The 18,501-nt window shown below is 32.6% G+C and overlaps 1 pseudogene; it reads left to right on the top strand.

The window, feature by feature from the left end:
• Window positions 1–6,966: 6,966 nt before the first annotated feature.
• On the top strand, window positions 6,967–8,045 carry LOC133174114 (uncharacterized; annotated as a pseudogene).
• Window positions 8,046–18,501: the final 10,456 nt, after the last annotated feature.

The raw sequence follows: 18,501 nt of genomic DNA, 5'->3' as shown, positions 1-18,501 counted from the left end.
TTATTCAAACTTATTCTTACACATTATTCTTACACTATATTTTTTCAAATAAAATATTTTCTATAAATGAAACAGAATTATAATATGATACACGGTAATCTTAGCAGGAATTCGTGTATATTTCAAGTTACTTCATCCAAATATGTATGTTAGAAAAAAGTAAAAATCATCAAACATAACCACTCATTTTTTTTCTAAGAGTTAAACAAGAAATATTCTATACTGCATGCATATATACATCATACTATCAACCCACGTATAAATAAATCATATTATTTACGTTGACGTCAAATATAACGTGTATGTCAAAGTTTGGTCTACACGTTGTTACGTCACTTGTTACTAAACTTCTCTAATTCTAAACAAGAAAAGTTATCTAAACGGTTAGATGCAATTCTTATTTGTACCTACACATACATGTACAAGTACACGTTAGTCTGCGAAACTTCTGTAATAAGTCATAGTTAAGAGATAATAGAGAGGTGCAGATGACCGTGTACGTCTACGTGTACGAGTAGCTAGGGAAATCCCCCCATTTACTGCGATTTACGTCATCGGTTTTGCATACCGCGTAATTCTACAAGTTGTACCCAACGTGTAGATTCATGAGTACACGGAGGTAAGAATGTGTAGCTTCTTTTACTGAAATTATTTATGTTTTTCAGGCGGTGTTTGTTGTGATTTTGAGAGTTTATTACGTACATCTATGAATCTTTTTAAATCAAAGTCATAGAATTATTTGATACAAATGGATTGTAAAGTGACTTGTTGAAATGACGTTTTATACGTATCGGTACGCGTACAGTTTGTTAAACAGAACATGATGTTAGTTAGGCATACTTGTAAAAACACTTCTAGGTTTACACGTACACGTAGACGCACACGGTCAATTGCTTAACCTCTCTATTAGAGAGGTTTAGCAAGCTCAATTTTACGTATACGTATACGTATAAACTACAAGTTAGAAGAACAAGTACACGTTAACATTATTTTTCTTGTATAGCAATGTAAAACGTTAACATGTGGTTGTAAGAGTTTTTAAATGTATAAATCCTTATCCTTAAAAATCTTTAGAAAGGACATGAAATTTATTATGTAAATCACTGGTTTTAAATGAATATATTCATATATATATCAGAAATAAACTGAAATGAAGTCTTATCATTTTACCCTGTTAAAAGCTAGATGAAGTGTATTTAACACCCTGTATCTATAATCATATTTTTCATTTATGAAAATTTAATTCTTCATATCAGTATTTGCATCAAATCTTCAGGTTTTAGAAAAGCACACACTTTTATTGTAATCAACACTGGATAAAGAAATATAAGCTCCAAGTTTCGACTTACCTGTACTTGCCATTTTACTAGTAAATGAATACGTGTAGAATTTCGTCAATAGCAAAAAAGATGAAGTTATGCCTAGGTTTACGGGGGAAAACCTTCTACTAAACGTACACGTTGGTTTGTTAAACCTCTCTACTATATCGTATGTACGAAATGCTTAGTCATACGAACAAGAAACAATGGCATAGTGCAAGATAATAGAAGGGTTTAGTAAGCTTACTTGTACGCGTACATGTACTACAACTTAGAATTACACGTACATGTTTACATTATTTTTCTTGTTAAGCAAAGTATAACGTGTACTTGTACTTGTAAGTGTTTTAAAAGTAAAAGTGCTTAACATTAAAACAGAATTGGAAAACACATTAAATTCTATATGTATATCACCGTTTTAAATAAATATATGCATATATTTATAAAAACAAGATTGAAAAGAGCTCTTATAGTGTAAATTATATATGGTACCAATTTTGATGACCAGATGCGAATTTCTACAATTTACATCTCTTCAGTGATGCTCATGCCGAAACGTTGGAAATCCAAAATATTTTATAAAAGACTTGGAAGAGCTGAAAAAAGGTGCCAAAGACTGGAGCTTAGTACGTCAAAGGATCAGAGCTATGCATGAGAGAGGTAATCTTAATTTTGAAATAAATTTCTAAATTTTACCACAGCAATTAAATATATATTCGTATTTTTAAGCTAGTACCGAAGTACTTAGCTCAGTCCACCAGGAGAGGCCTCGACGCAAGGGTTATAATGTAAAATATATACGGTACCAATTTTGATGCATCAGATGCGCATTTCGACAATTTATGTCTCTTCAATGATAAAGAGTGAAAATAAATTTCAATCTCCAGCTAAATGTACACGTACGCGTTCACTTTGGTTTGCTAAACTTCTCTTTTCTTAAGTCTTAATTACAATATAAATTCGGATCAGTTTCATAAAAAAGAATTTCATCTTTGCTAATATTTTAATACGAAAAACCATCATAAAGCAATCGCTTAATGGTGGATTAATTGTAGCTTAAAGAAGTTAATTTCTTTTAGCCAACAATATACTACCTTAAGCTTTAAGCTGCATCTTATAAGTGCTTAATGTCAAAACTTTTAAGCTACTAATTTCGCCACATTTAAGCTGCAAATTATAGTTGCTAAATTTCCAAACTTCTTTAAGCTACCATTAAGCCATTGTTAAACCACCTTTACATAACCTTAAACAAGAATTTAATCTAATTTTTAAGTTAAGATTATATTTAAATATCCTTACTCCCCTTACTCAATAAAATCTCAATCAATTCATAATTTTGTCTCGATAATTTGTCAACGCCTGGGTACTAAAAGCTGCTTCTGTAATTGCCAAAAAAATTACCCCACCCCCAAAAAATAAATACAAAAAGTGTGTTTAAATACTTGTTTTAAATTAACTTTTTTCCATACACGCACACTTTAAGTTTTTGTTGCGTCGAGCGAAATGGGACTTCAGTACGGCGTCGCTGATGAAAAAAAATACTTATTTGTTTGGACAAATTAAATATTTGTTCGTACGAATAAGATATTCGTTTGGACAGATTAGAAATTCGTTCGGACGAATTAGATATTTATTCGGACAAATTCGATATTCGTTTGGACGAATAAGTTATTCGTTCAGACGAATTAGATATCAAATTTGCTCGGACAAATTAGAAATCCGTTTGGACGAAGTAGACATTCGTCGGACGAATTAAATATTTGTAAAGACAAATTAGAAATTCGTCCGGAGGAATTAGATATTTTCGTTCGGACAAATTAGATATTTGTTCGGACAAATTAGAAATTATAAATGTAGTTATTTGTTCGGATAAATTAAATTTATATACATGTATTTGTTCGAACAAATTAGAAATTTGTTTGGACGAATTAGATATTTTTTTCAAACAAATTAGATATTTGTTCGGACAAACTAGTAAAATTAACAATATGTGTTAGGATGCCTCGATTGATGCACGATTTGCACCAAGACGTTTCATCCAACACGCAGGCGATGTTAAAGAAAGTATTTTAATTCTCAGTAAAATATCTTTTATGAACAACATTATCAATAAATAATTGGATGATTTGAGTCTTGTATTTCTGTTCTTTTTTTATCATGACCCCTTTATTATATTTTCATTTACAAATTAACTACCCCGCATTCATTAATTATGACATGTGAATTATTTGTTGAAATACAATACTGGTACTTGTGCAATGTATATGATGAAAAAAAGGTCGTTAATAGGTTTTTAATATTCCTGCGTTTGTATTAAGAAAACTTTACAAAAATGAAAATGTTTGTATTGATCCTCATATTGAACTAACTTAGAAAAAAAAAATCGCTGAAATGCGAAAAAGGTGGAATGAAAAAAAACAAAAAAAAACATCGAAAAGTGAGTGATTAATATATCGTGGTACATCCGCAGAAACAGTGTCAAACGGTTACGATTTCGATAAACAGTGTTGCCATGGTTACTAAAAATGAAATACCTTCAAAACGCTACTCCTCCTACAGTTTCGGTTTGATTTTAATTTAACTTGAAACATTAAGATACATATTTCTGTCTATCGGTTTTTAATTTCAATGAACGGTTTACCATGGTTACTAGAAATAGAAATTTCTCTGAAATACGTACAAAGCGCTACACTTCCTACAGTTTTGGTCTGATTACAATATAACGTTAAACACAAGTAGACTACAATAAGATGCATAATTCTTTTTGTTGATGTTGCAAAGTTTTAAATCCAAGTGCTTAATAAAACAGTTTTATCGACTACGTAATGGTGACTTCATGGCTTTAAGATGGTTTACAGACAGCTTAAGGGAGAGGTCCCTACTAGTAGAATTCACGTATAAACTGTACAAGTTTTGTCTTAAGTTACATAAAGAAATACTTTATGTACTTTAAAAATACAAAAACATATAGAAGATCTATATTTTTACTAAATGACGGCGGGAAACATTCGTGTCTTATTTGTACTAATAAAAAATTCTCGACTGTTATCAAGACAGTCTGTATTTACGTCATTTAATCACAATACTAAGGATTATTCTGACTAATACTTGCCACGCTAAAATACACATTCCTGGTTTAAACTAAGTAAATATTGAAAAAAAAATACCTCATTTAATGACCTTGTCAGCACATAAGACCTATCATTGAGTCAAATGCTGACTTACGTTTCTCATACTAATTGCTAAGCCATTATTTATACACTGAACTGTCTACGGATTTTTCCGTTTTTTCCCGATAATGACAAGGAGCACATGGCAGGGATGCTCACTCCTCCATGGCACCTGATCCCACCTCTAAATTTTGAGGTCCGTGTTTGCTCTGCGACGGATTTGTATTGTTTCATTGGTTTTTCGAAATTGAATACTGCTCGTTATCTTCATATTTCATTACTAATGAGTTAACAACTCTCAAAACTCAAAAGCGCTCCCAATTAGAATAATTAATGTTTATCTTGAATTCTTTGTTTTGATTTATTGTAATTGATGCCGAAAGTATTTGTATTTGTATCACAAAAACTGCATTGCTCTACTGCTTTTTATTATATGCCTAACTGTTGTCACTCAGTTTTACTGTTGAATTTATGCAATCACGTGACGGTGTGATCCGACGTTCCGGATCACCACACTGGTTTTCTGAGTCCATATCACCCCTCTCTGAAACTGATGACGTAGTACACAGATAATGACGTTTTTATTCTGGCGCATCAAAAAGTTCCTTGACAAAATGGTTTGTTTAATGGATAAAAGTTATGTAATTGATCCAAAAAGTTTTCTTTTATTATAGTTTGCTAGTTGTAACGGGGTATATAATAAATTTATCATTATAACAGTAACTTGATCCGAAGAGCCGTATCACGTCAACTTGACGTGATACGGCTCTTCGGATCAAGTTACTGTTATAATAATATATATTTATCGAGATATGGAGTAAAAATATAGGTAAACCATTAGAGTTTAATAGATCAAGGTTTTATGTTGAAAAAATTATTTATTACTCAGCAAATAAGTAAATTGTTTTTAAATCAATTTCATTCATAATTACAAATTTTATCTAAACACAAACATAATACATCAGTCAAACCTTAATAGTCAAAATATATACCGAGGACAAATCCACAACTACTGAACCTACTGAACAAACAATAAGCAAGAGATGCAATGTCTTTAATGTAAAAATATATTAAGAATCTAAATGTCTTAAGTAGTCTGTGTTGCCTTTTTTGTAACAAATAACCATTGCTTGTATATAGAAAATTAACCGTTATAAACGAAAGTAGGAAAATCTTTATGCACAGGATGCCGATTGTGCACGAACAAAAGTATTATTTGAAGACATCGGGACAAATTCTTATTTTGATAGAGTTGACATATTTTCTTCAAAAAGGTATAAGAAAGATCAAGTATTACAATATACCTCTTATCAAAAGAGCAAAAAATATACACTGCGTCTGCTGTCCGGCACTTGACCTCGTTGTGTCTTACATCGATTAGATTTTCTGGTACATACAGTATTAATTTCAATTCTCGCACATAATACCCTCATTTATCTTTATACAGCCCTCCAACATGTCTGCAGAGGTTACCTTTTTTAAGGCTTGTAGGTCCCTATTTTAAATAAGTTTGGACATTAAGACATTAAGCACCTAAAACTCTGGCTTAATTGTAGCCTAATGGTGACCTCATGATTGTTTAGAATCCACTATATATTAAGCATCTATAAGCCATCTTTAAATCACCATTAAACTACATTTAAACACATATTAAGGACTTAAATATGGCTTAATGTTAACTTAATAATGATTTTTATTTTAATTGAAGATAGCTTAAAAGTGTTTAATGGTGACTTAAAGACGGCCATTAATCTATCATCAAGCTTAAGCAACTATAAGCCGTCATTCTATTAAATATCGCCTTTCGGCTCTGCAAAGGGTATCATATAGCATTTTCCTTCGAGCCAGCGAAGCGAACCTTATTTTTAAAGAAGTTAAAAATACCTGTATGACGTATGTATTACCTGAGTACCTGCAGTATATATGGCACAACTCCACGTGCCAAGCCATTCTTTTTCTTTGAGCGAGCGACACGTAGTCACCTGTAACACAGGTGTGGTGTTCGATTATTAAAGATTGGTTTAACTTAGAACGTTGTTCAAGTTTGTTTGGGGGGGGGGGGGGGGGTTATATATATATATATATATATATATATATATATATATATATATATATATATATATATATATATATATATATATATATATATATATATATATATATTTGTTTTAAACTGCTGTTTTTATAAAGTAAGTTTGGGTTGTTGAAATTTTCTTTGTCGTGTTTTGAAAACTCAGTTGGGGATTGATAAAATAGTTGAGTCTATTTCTCTATTGATTGATTGTATGTCGTTTTACGTCCCATTCGAGAATTTTTCACTCATATAGAGACGTCACCATAAACCGGTGAAGGGCTTCAAATTTTGACCTTTACTCGGCACTCAGGGCCATTGAGCAGTGAGAGATCTTTATTGTGCCAACGCCTGCCGTGACACGGGGGCCTCGGTTTTTAAGGCTATTTCTCTATTGACAAGTCAAATGGCCGAAAATACGGCGCGCAGTTCTTGTCATAATAATGTTACGGAGTCTATGGAACACAATGTCAGCAATAACAAACAAATTCCGTCTTGCACTGTAACACAGGCAGATTCATACAATAAAAGTAGCAAACCTGTAAAACAGTTGATGTCTGTTGCAGATTATGATCAAAATAGTGTAGATTACAATGGTTATGACGGGCCAAATGATTTTGATTTTGATCTGAGTTATTTAGACAACCCAGAGCCCTCACTTTCAATCTCAGGTATCAATCAAAGATGTTTTTGACAATAAAGGTTTGCAAATAACAATAGATAATGATCTTAAAGAGGACAATGATTTGTGGGTTATTCCTCAATTAAATTCTGCAGAAAAAAATAGGTCCTACAGTTAATGATGGGTTGGCAAATGCTATAAATGCAGCAATATCTCTTAAGTCCAACAAAGAAGCTATGACTGAGTTAGAAAAACAATATGCACGTCCAGAAAATTGCAATCTCATAGTTCCTCGTGTAAATGAGATCTGGGATGTTATGGGGAAAAATGCCCATGTAGTTGATTTAAACTTACAGATAATTCAGAAATCTATTGCAACAGGTTTGATTCTTCTTGTTCAGATGGCAGAATCTTTGATCAGTAAACAAGATACAGAATCAGTTAAAAGCAAAAAGATGCTTGGTGATGCCATTAGTATGCTAGGAAACAGTTTTTACAATTTATCTATGAAACGCAGAAATGAAATCAAATCATGTCTGACTCCAAGATATAAGAAAATTGTTTCAGCTGAAATACCAGTTACTGATCAACTTTTTCGTGACAGTTGTATGTCAAAAGTGAAAGAAATGGGGGACATAAATAAACACCCTATTGGTATAAAATCCGCATTCTGGGATTCAAAACCCAAAAATAGCTTGCCGTTTACAAAAAAATACAACAATCAAAACTACTCCAGCCCAATGCAGAGATACATCAATGCATACAAAGGCAGAGTCAGGTCAAGAATCATGACCATGAACAGTTCTCAGAGGGGACGAGGTCAGAAACAGTACATGAGCAAAACAAAAAAGTACTACAAGTAAAGGTAAGGAAACTTAATTATGAATACTGGAAAAATTTTACAGATGATCAATGGCTTTTAGATATAATTTATGCTGGATATATTGATTGATTAAATATTGTTTAACGCCGAGTCGGCAATCTTTCAGCCATATTTCGGCGGATACTGGATATAAAATTGAGTTAATGGAGATTCCTTTACAAACATCAATGCCAAAACAAGAAGAAAAAGATCTGGTTTCTAAGGAAGTAGGAAATCTTATAGAAAAAGGTCCTATTGAGGAAGTTTTCGATGTAGGAGATGCTTATTTTTCTAATATTTTTATAGTACAAAAAAAAGGATGGAAGTTTACGACCAATTTTCAATCTGAGGAATCTTAATGAATACATTGAGTATCATCATTTTAAGCAAGACAATTTGTCTTATGCTTTAGAATTGATCAAAAAAGATGCTTTTTTTTACTTCCATTGATCTAAAAGATGCATATTTTAGCATAACTATACATTCAGATTACAGAAAGTTTTTGACATTCGAATGGAAAGGAAAATTTTATAGATTTGTAGTACTACCATGTGGATTATCATCATGTCCACGAATATTTACAAAGGTTCTTAAACCCATATATGCTGTATTCAGAGAGAATGGAATTAGATGTTGTTATTACATTGATGACTCCCTGATTATGAATCAAAATTATTCTCATTGTTTAAACCATACAAATTTGGTAACTTCAGAGTTACATAATCTTGGGTTTACTGTGAATACCAAGAAATCAGTTAATATTCCAACAAAAAGAATTGTTTTCTTTGGAATTATAATTGATACCGTTGAATATAAAATTTACTTAACAGAGGAAAAGATACAAAAAATTTTAAATTGCTGTGAAGATATGAGATCAACAAAACATTGTAAAATTCGCAAATTTTCATCCTTGATCGGTTTGTTATTACATGCTTGTAATACTATTATGCAAGGTCCCTTGCATAACAGAAATTTAGAAAGGGATAAAGATAAGAACTTAAAATTGAATAATGACAATTATGATTCTTATATGGTTTGTTCTGACATTAGTCTTAACGAAATAGATTGGTGGTATATAAATCTTAGGGGTCTGAATGGTAAACCAATTAAACCCAATCGTGTTGATTTTTGGGTTGGAACAGATGCATCATTAAAAGGATGGGGTGCACGATTTCAAGATAAAATGACAGGAGGCAGATGGACATGAGAAGAAGCAAAATTCCATATTAATGTTTTGGAACTTCTTGTAATATTTTTTGCATTAAAACCTTTTTTCAAGAAGCTTTATACAAAACATATCTGTTTCAAAACTGATAATACAACAGTTGTTTCATATATTAATGCAATGGGTGGTATGCAATCTAAGCAACTCGACAAATTAACAGTTGAAGTGTGGAACTGGTGTTTTGAAAGAAATTTTATAATTTCTGCATAATATATTCCAGGCATTGAAAATGTTTATGCTGATTCATTATCTAGACAATTTTCAGATTCAACTAAATGGATGCTAAAATCAGAAATATTTGAAAGAATTTGTGATCAGTTTTTTAAACCAGATATAGATTTATTTGCTTCAAGATTAAATAAACAATTGAATGTATTTGTATCATGGAATTTTGACCCAGACGCTTATCACGTTGATGCTTTCACGATGTCATGGTCCTTTTTTCGTCCTTATATTTTTCCACCTTTCAAATTGATTGGTAGAATTATGAATACAATTTTTGATGACTGTGTCAAAGAAGCCATTATCATAATTCCATTGTGGAAAACACAAGTATGGTTAGTAATGTCTGCTCTTGTTTCTATTCCAATCAGGCTACCCCGGCACAAGGACTTATTCACAATGACACATACAGGCGAGGTACATCCCCTTCGGAAAATGAAATTAATCGCTTGCATTGTATCAGGCGAGCACTCCAGAATTCAGGACTTTCAAACTTGGATGCGCTAATCATTACAGCATCTTTACGGGGAGCAACAAACAAACAATATCAGTGCTGTTGGAAAAGATGAATATTTTGGTGTTATAAACGGGGTATTAATCCCTATAAACCGTATGAAGTGAATGATATAGAATATCTGACATCTTTAATGAAGTTAAAACTTTCCTATTCTGTAATAAATACTCAGAAATCTATGTTAGTAAATACCTTGCCTTTTTTCGGTATTCAATGGATAAAAACCTCATTATTGATACCAAAACTAATCAAAGGTTATTCTAATATTAACCCCTCCAGACCAAAAGTAAAACTTACTCGGGATGTTTCAAAAGTTTTAAGATTTTTGAGCACTTTAATGCCTCTAAGTAAGGTTAGTTTACGTATGTTGACTCTTAAGTTAATAGCCCTTATTGTACTCACTACAGCTTCTAGAGCACAAAATTTATTGGCTTTAGATTTACAAAATATGGAAATGTTTAGTGATAAAGTTGTTTTTATTATCAAAAAATTGCTAAAAACTTTTAAACCAGGTAGTCCTGCACATAAAGTGACATTGTTTAGATATTCTGACAAAAGCAGAATTGTGTTTATTCTACAATGAAAGAGTACTTGAAGAGGACAAAACACTACAGAAAATCTTCAAATTTATTTGTTTCGTATAAAACCTTTTTTCCCGTGACAATTTGTACTTTAGCTAGATGGCTCAGGACAGTTTTGGAACTCTCCGGCATTGAGAACTTTACAGCGCATTTTTTTCGTGGAGCATCTGCTTCTGCCGCCTATCTCACAGGAGTATCTATGAAGGACATGTTAGTGACAGCAAACTGGACATCTTCAAAGACGTTTTTCAAGTTTTATTTTAAAGAACCTAATGTGGATGATTCGAGGAATGGACAGTTTACAATGGACAATATTAAATAGATAAATTTAATTTTGTCGGAATAATGAGCTTTGGTGTGAGATGAAGGATATTATAATTTGTTGATTTAATGCGTATATTTCCTGAATGATGATTTTGATTATTGTATTGTATATGTCTTTGTCTTTATTAAATTTGAAAAGATGATTCTCTCTTTATTTCCAAAGTCTTTTGTATATTAAAATGAGACGGCTGAGAATTTGAAACAATAGTTTTATACAACAGTATTTCAGTACCATTGCTGGTAGTCAACCAGAGTTAATCGTGAAATTTAACATTGTTGAATTCGACATTGTTGGTTATAAATTGAATTTGGTCAAATTGATACAAGAGTATGACTTTAATATCTAATTCCAATAGAATTTAATGAGCTTTATGATATGAAATCGATTTTAAAAGATTCAACAACGATAAATGATTTTACTAAAATATATTTATATTACTGATTGCACTGAGATCTTGATGTTTGTGATCAACACTTTAAACATGCTATATGATACCCTTTGCAGAGCTGAAGGCGATATGTAATAGAATTAGCCCTCCTCCAAGCATCCTTTAGGATGTAAAGGATGAGGGCCATTCTATGTAATGAGCCTGAGGCTCAAAAAGGGTATCATATACCCATCCCATAGTACATTCCCACCCAAGTTATCTGTGGAGTTGTCACAAACATTTCTTTAAAAAATGGTTTGGCACGTGGAGTTGTGCCTTATATACTACAGGTACTCAGGTAATACATACGTCATACAGGTTTTTTTAACTTCTTTAAAAATGAGGTTCGCTTCGCTGGCTCGAAGGAAAATGCTATACGATACCCTTTTTGAGCCTCAGGCTCATTACATAGAATGGCCCTCATCCTTTATATCCTAATGGATGTTTGGAGGAGGGCTCATTATACCCTAACAAAAATTTACTATAGTTTACTTTAGCTTACTATAGTTTACTATAATAAATACCTTGATACTTTGTTTACTTTTGAAAAGATTTTGAGTGGTAATATCTCTTAAATTTAATCTCATTGATGTAATCTTTTTTAATTAATATGTAAATATACAAGTTATATTCCTATTAATACAAGAAAATTGCTTATATGACTTTAAACAAATAAAAAATAATGATCTGAAATTCAGAGTAAAAATATACTTCGATTTATCGTAGTAAAACTTTGATTTACTATAGTAAAAACTTTGAAACTATAGTTAACTATTGTAAACAATAGTTTACTATAGTACTTTTTTGTTAGGGATAAGGTTTCATCTTGTGTGAGGACGCTACAATGCTTCAGGAATAGTAATGAAAATAAAAATCATTAGATTTATAGTAGCCAAGAGATTGCACGTCCCTCAATAGATAAAATGCCAAAAATATTGAAATGGACTATATATATTTGAAAATTCAAAATATACAGTAAAACAATAAAAACTGGAGTGCTAAATACTGTAGATTCCCAAATATACGAGAGGAATCAATAATCGCGTAATTTCACGAGAAGTACCAATCGCGAAATAAAATTACTCGCTTTTATTTATATGGTGCTGAAGTACATGTAAAATCTCTAAATCAAACGTCTATTCGCGAATTATTCTTCTCGCGATTAGACGTCTAAATTCCACTTCACAATATAAAGTACTCGCGTAAAATAAGGAATCTACAGTAGTTAACATAGATACATAGAGAATGAGAAGTAGATTTTTGTAAACAAGCTTAAGATTAATGCATTCTGTTTTATTGAATTTGCAGTTGTTTATGAACATAAACGGCTCTGGACAATTCGGGTATTTCTGTATTTTTGAAAATATAAACTTCAATAGAGTTTAGCTGAAATCAGAAAGGGCAAGGTATGGTGGCGGCCGAATTTGACCCCTTTATTGATGTCAAAATCAGAATACAATTAAAATTGTGATAGTTTGTAGTTAAGAACTTAAAATGATGCTTGTTTTAAAACCAGCACTAATTTTGATTCAAAGCTTACACGGAGGCAACAAGAGGGTGCAGAAGTGAGACATTTTCCCGAATTTCCTCAATTTTGGCCGAATTTCGATAAATTTGAGATACATTTCATTTTGGGAATCATAGGGCACAAGCTTGCCTTCCTGAAATTTTTTATACATAAGAAGCATCTGATACTAGTGTATGAAATATATCAATTTGGTAGATAGCCAAGCTTGTGCTCTATGTTTTCTGAACCAAAATGTGCTGTAAAATCGATGAAAATTTGCATAAAAGTGAGAAAATTCGGAAATTTACATATTTTCTGACCTTCCTCTGACCATTGTGTATCCCTTAACGTAGAAGCAATACTCATATTGCGGCAGGGATGACAACAGTTTTCTAATTGATAAACTGTTGTATTATTCTAAAAGACACCCCAAACTAGGGGCAAAAAAGGGATCTTAACCTACAGTACCAACCAGACCCAACCTGACACAAAGCAGTCCCAGAGCAGTCCCGGGGACTGCTTTCTGGGACTGCTCTGGGACTGCTAAAGCAGTCCCAGAGCAGTCCCACAGCGGTCCCAGAGCAGTCCCAGCAGTCCCAGCGGTCCCAGAAAGCAGTCCCAGCAGTCCCAGAAAGCAGTCCCAGCAGTCCCAGTGGGCGGGGTTAAATAATTTAATGGGCGGAGCTTACTCAGAAATGAGATTACCAATAAACAATGTAACTATAAAAGGCAATTGAAATTGATGATCCATTTCTTTCTGAGCAGTATCAATTCTCATGCAACAGTCATTTTTTAACTGTTAAGAAAATCACACTACGCGTATAGAAACAAATAATAAATATTGAACAAAGAAGACGTTCACACCTATAAATAACATGAATCTTTAAACACAGTTTTGTGGTATATTAATTTTTCACCAAAATAAATCATTTTCTAAATTACTGTGATTGATATTGGTTTCCATATTTATTTATTTTTTATTTTATTTTTTTTATAGATAATTAAGCCAGAGTTATTTATTTTCTATCAAAACTAGCTTTAAATAGGCCTTATAATTATAAAGCAAGGCCGATTTCCATACTATACTCTGAATGCAGTTTTCTTAAGTACTGGAGCTTTTGAAAAATTCTTTGTATTACATTTCAGTCATGATTATTTTCACTGACTTGCCAATCTAATTATCGTTAAATTATCTATGTAACAGAAAACAATAATACTCTTATTACATAAACGTTTGAGAGTACATCTGTAAATCACGCGAATGGAACCCTCAGATTATGTTCAAAATTAATTAATCCCGAAATAATTTTATACACATTTATTGAAACGAAGATTTTTTGCAGTACATAGATTGAAATTAGTGTCATTGTTGACCAGCATGTTCAGTGATGTGTAACACTGATACCGAAATAACATGCATTGACTTTCTGCTAATCATGCCCGAAGGCGATTGAAACTTCAGGTGTTGACACCATTTTATACATTTGTATTGCTTTTTATTAATCGGCCAGGAAAACACAAACAAAACAAATAAGAAATAATTCACAATTCCCAATATTTTAAAATCTTTATAAACTTATTCTTTTAATTACTTGTTTATAAATCAAAAACAAATTCATAAATAAATCCCCCAATAATTGTTCACAAATATAATTTTTTAAATGACTGAAGAATGGTAGAATAATTTTATTTCATGGTCATTTAATAAATTATTAGGTTTTATTTGAGGGCGGTAAAAAATAGCATGGAATGCTCTTTTTTAGCATGCATATGGTTTTAGCTTTTTCAATTTAAAAAAAATCCAGTACAGTACTTCCCTCTGAATGTCTTATTGTAATGACAAGTTTTTTTGTTTGTTTTTAAATAGTGCTAATGCAAACTTTGAGTACATTCCGTAACTTGACAGCATTAATTAATTAAATAGGCCTCGATATTTTTTTTCAAACACCTGTATTAAAGTATTAATTAGCAATAATTAATTAAATAGGCCTAGATATTTTTTTTTTCAAACACCTGTATTAAAGTTTAATTCAAAGGATAAAAGTCATCTCCTGACTTCCCTTTTAACTACTTTCATTTTTTAAAATTAATTCTAGACTACAATTGTGTAAATTTACAGCCCCTGAAGACATTTAGTAATTACATGTATATCTATCTCTACTTATTAAAATGTTGTAAAAAAATCGTTGTTTTTTTTTTAATTCTTTATCTTAAGCACCTCTCTGCTGAAAGTAAACAAAACAACGACAGGGAGCCTGCAAATTCAGAATACACAAGGGGCGGAGCTATCATGTCACTCAGAACCTTTTTCAAGCATGAGTGAACAAAGCAGTCCCAGAAAGCAGTCCCAGGGACTGCTGGGACTGCTGGGATGCTTTCTAGAGCAGTCCCAGAACAGTCCCACAGCAGTCCCACAGCAGTCCCAGAGCAGTCCCAAAGCAGTCCCGGGGACTGCTTTCTGGGACTGCTTAGGTGTCAGGTTGGGTCTGGTTGGTACTGTATCTTGTCCTTTCTTTTTCGTTATCTTCATATTTCCTTTTAAAAATTTAAGTCTTTTATAAATAATTTTCTTACCAAAACAATATCCTTCTCCACAAGTGGTTGGTAATGACAGGAAATAAACGCTGTATGTGCCACAATTCTTAATACGAACAGAATACGTTTTATCACAATCACTAGCCAGTCCAGGAACGCATGCTATTCTATCATGTATCTTTCCGTCATCGCCGGGAATGGTACCTAAAATTTAAAACACTTTAGATTTATTAATGTTATTTTTTTGCACCTTCAGAAACCTCCTAATGGTACTCAGTAAGAAAGTTTTTTTTTAATTTATTTCCCTTCAAGTACCTTGAGTTCCTTCAACATTAAGTGAAAAATATGTTTACAAACTCTGACTAGCATTTATACACCTTTAATTCTTGATAAATTAACAGTCAATAAATGAATGTGTAATAGATCAAAGGTGCTAGGAGTTATCGTTGTACATGTATCCGAGTATCACTGTAACGTAACATTTCTGAAACCGAAAAACTATCTGTTTTGGTGTTGGAAGGTGCAGATTTTTTCCTGATTCTGATTATTTGGCAATAAAATAATCTGTAAAGGAAGTTTTCTAATGGTAAAATCGAAATTTGGTGAGTAATGATCATCCCTTCAACGAAGCATCAAACTCTATCATTTTATGTAATGTCTACTTCTTTGATCACTTTCTTTTACAGATCGATTGATTGATTGTGTGTTTTTTACGTTCCGTTCGAGAATTTTTCACTCATATAGAGACGTCACCATATACCGGTGAAGGGCTTCAAATTTTGACCTTTACTCGGCACTCAGGACCATTGAGCAGTGAGGGTTCTTTGTAGTGGAAACGCCTGCCGTGACACGGGGCCTCGTTTTTTTCTTAAGGTCTCATCCGAAGGACCCGCAACTTTCAATTCAAAGTGCCGAGCGCCTGGCGAAGGAACATTTTTTATCGACTTAGGTCAGTCGCGGCCGAGATTCGAACTCACGACCTCCCGGTCACGGAGCGAGCGCTCTACCGACTGAGCTACCGTGAACGGTTTTACAGATTGAGGACAAGTCTGAACATTAATATCTTGTACTTAAAATGTCACCTGCATTAGAATATCTAAGAATCTATCTGACCTAGTTAAATGATCTTCACCTATTACAATGTTTAAAAATATCCTTACTATTTTGAAAATCTGGGCACATGCCTTTCTGATATTAAACTTTTAAGTTGCCTAATATTTGATCGTATATGATTTGGATGTGTTCCACGGTGCGGATGAGGTTCCACGGCACTTGTTCCAACATCTTATGTTTAAGAGGTCCATGTCTGTTCAGCGGCCAATTTGCATTTTTTTAATGGACATTTAAATTTGATCACTGTTCATTTTCTTCATATTTTACTTTTCAAAATTTACGTAAAGTTGTCATCGATGAAAATAAAAGTGTTAGGGATATTCATTTATCCCTTGTTGAACAGAAGATCTTCCATAATTTCTAATAACTGTGAAGACAGCCTTTCTAAGATTTAACCAACAAGTTCTCAAAATAGAGGTAATTATCAAATACGCAGGGTTCCTTTGCTATTTCTTTGTTTTTATCTAAATTTGACTATGGAATACTGAAGTATTCAGCCTACCTGATCAATTCATAGCGCTCATGACGAGTTTGACCAGTCAACAGGCATCTTCGCTAGCCAAGGGTTTCTGATACGCTACTCTCCTCATAAGCCTTTGGCATACGGTGTTAAAAAAAGTTGGGATTTATTTCTCAAGTTGTGATTGGAGTTGATCGACATCGTTCGACCAATCAGAAATTGTTTTTTTGTAAATGACGGTATTTGCGTTCGGGATATATCTTGACTCTTTAATATCGGGAATGAAAAACGCAAGTAAACAACGATCCGTAAGATAACATGCCATTCTATGAATAGCTATATGGTGTCATTCAATATTTTAAGCTACGTGCAAAATATGTGATTAAGAATCTATACTGAAGATGTAGATTTGCATTTTAACATGTTTAATAACAAATTAACATAACTCAATACCTTCTTGTTAATTATTCTTTAAAAAACATTATGTTTTTAAATACGATTTTTATTTCTGTCGATGACGCAATCTGTGCGAACCTGGTAAGAATCGTGATCACGTGACGAAAACAATCCCGTCTTTTGTCAGCACCGTATGCCAAGGGTTTATGAGGAGAGTAGCGTATCAGAAACCTTTGGCTAGCGAAGATGGTCAACAGGAGAATATTTTGGAACGATCACTGTTCGTTTTTTGGACATTTCACATTATAGAAAAGACATTTATTTCACTATTTCTAAGATTTTAGTGAGGAGTAAAGAAAGAGGCTTGGTAGAACATATACTGGAACCCGCTATCCCAGCAGGCACACAACATTGAAAAACTTTGAATCAACGTTGATTATATTGTTGATTCAACGTTTAGTTTATGTAAGATTTTGAAAATTGAGTTCAACGTTGAAATCTTAACGCTGATTCAATGTTGAAAATCAATGTTGATTAGACATTGAATAAAAGTTATTTCAACGTTTATTTCTTTTTTTCGGGGGGGTGAGGGTGGGGGGGGGGTCATTTCTTATTTAAAATTTTAATTGTTTTATTAACTAAGATGCCTTCATTATTATATAAAGGAAAACATACATATAAATCTATATTGTAAACATTTAATTAACTTCCTATCAATAGATCAGTTACAATATATTTCACAAAAATACATATTATAAATTACAAGTAATCATGGTACAAAACCCAAACATTTTACAAACGTTTTGTATTCTCATGTGTGGTCAAGAAATCGCCCAATACATGAAAACATTCCAAGATAAGATTTAAATCTTATACGGTAACAATTTTTATGCACCCAGATGCGCATTTCGACAAATTATGTCTCTTCCGTGATGCTCATGCCGAAATGTTGGAAATCCGAAATCCGATAAATATTCTTTTAAAAATATATTGTTAATTAAATCTTGGTGTTAGAGTCCTGGTGTTGGAGTCCTGAGGGTGGTGTTGATCTTCGTGGGTGTTGGACTCCTGGGGTGCTGTTGGTCTCCTGATTAGTGTTCTCTCCTGGATTATGTTGGTCTTCTGAGTGGACAGAATGATGCAGCGTTTGAG

The sequence above is a fragment of the Saccostrea echinata genome, unplaced genomic scaffold, assembly GCF_033153115.1.
Source record: "Saccostrea echinata isolate AGI-Se365-2 ecotype Australia unplaced genomic scaffold, CSIRO_AGI_Sech_v1 ptg000057l, whole genome shotgun sequence".
In the NCBI taxonomy this organism is placed as follows: domain Eukaryota; kingdom Metazoa; phylum Mollusca; class Bivalvia; order Ostreida; family Ostreidae; genus Saccostrea; species Saccostrea echinata.
The sequence above is the reverse complement of the archived record's forward strand: the minus strand, read 5'-3'. Positions and strand labels throughout refer to the sequence as shown.